This window comes from Pteropus vampyrus, unplaced genomic scaffold (assembly GCF_000151845.1).
Source record: "Pteropus vampyrus isolate Shadow unplaced genomic scaffold, Pvam_2.0 Scaffold77, whole genome shotgun sequence".
In the NCBI taxonomy this organism is placed as follows: Eukaryota; Metazoa; Chordata; class Mammalia; order Chiroptera; family Pteropodidae; genus Pteropus; species Pteropus vampyrus.
The window spans coordinates 242,985-244,255 of record NW_011888858.1 but is presented as its reverse complement, the minus strand read 5'-3'; positions in this window follow the sequence as shown (position 1 = coordinate 244,255).

Sequence of the window (1,271 nt, the reverse complement as noted above, 5' to 3'; positions counted from 1 at the left end):
GTGTAAACATTTAGAATACTTAAATTTTCATGGAAAACTGAGACTTTTATCATTATATACTAGTTCTCCAAATCCTTAATAACATTTAAAATTATTATTATTATTATTATTATTATTATTATTATTATTAGCTTTGTGGTCAATATAACCCTGATTTATTTTCTCTTTGTTTACTTTTAATCTTCTTATGATTTTTAAATATTTGTAGTGTACAAGCTTTAAAAAGTATTTAACTGAGTTTATTTTTTATATACAGTATAAAAATCTGCATTATTGTGATAATGAATTTAGACCATTTATCTCTATTTTGATTAATATACTTGGTCTTATTTCTACCATCTTATTTTGTGGTATTTACCTTTGTTATCACAAGCCACTGGAGTTGTCATTAATGGAGCATAGCCTAAATGTTTTTAGCAATATACCATTGTGTAAAGAAAGAAGTGATGATGCAGCAAAGGTGAGTGCTATGAGAATTCAATTTTTATCATGAAATTTTCCTGTGTCTTCAAAATCTATTCAATTTCAGTCATTTATAGAATTAATCCTCAAGCAGGAAGTGCTGCTGTGTAAACCCAGCCATGCAGCTCAATTGATTCAGCAACCATCCTGTTCATGGATGACAACTCATTCCACATAGTCATTTGGGGTTCTGTGATTAGGTGTTTAGCATTCAAAAAAGCACATAAGCAACTCTGGGCTGCTTTCCAAAAGAATAGTTGTTTTGAGAAGAATACAATAAGGCTCTGTGCTGTGATTCTCCTGTTGACATTAGCATAGTAGGCTCCATATTACATCACTTTCTAATACAGACACTTGTATCTTCAAGGTCAAAGGCCCAAATGGTAGAACTTTTTGCATTGTGATTTGGATCCTCCTCAGATAGTCTCTTATTTTGGGTTTTACCCAAAACTGGTAGCTTTATGGTCTACCTGGCTACCTTGCAAATAGTTCAGGATATTAAAATGACATTATATGTGTTGTCTGAAAATTCCGTATAGGTCCATGAAATGTAGAGACTCTTCCTTAGTGACAGGTGTCATGGTGTTCATCTTTTGCTCTGAGGAGATAATTTTTATTTAATTTTATTGTGGTCTAATTTATATATCATAGAATTAATTCATTTAGAATGTACATTCAATTATTTTTAAGTAGGTTTACTGAGTTCTAGAACCATTATCATAATTTTCATCATAAAAGGATATCTTAATATGACTTAGACCACTGGATCCATAGAAACTCTACTGAGATGGAGGTATCTGAATCTGGGA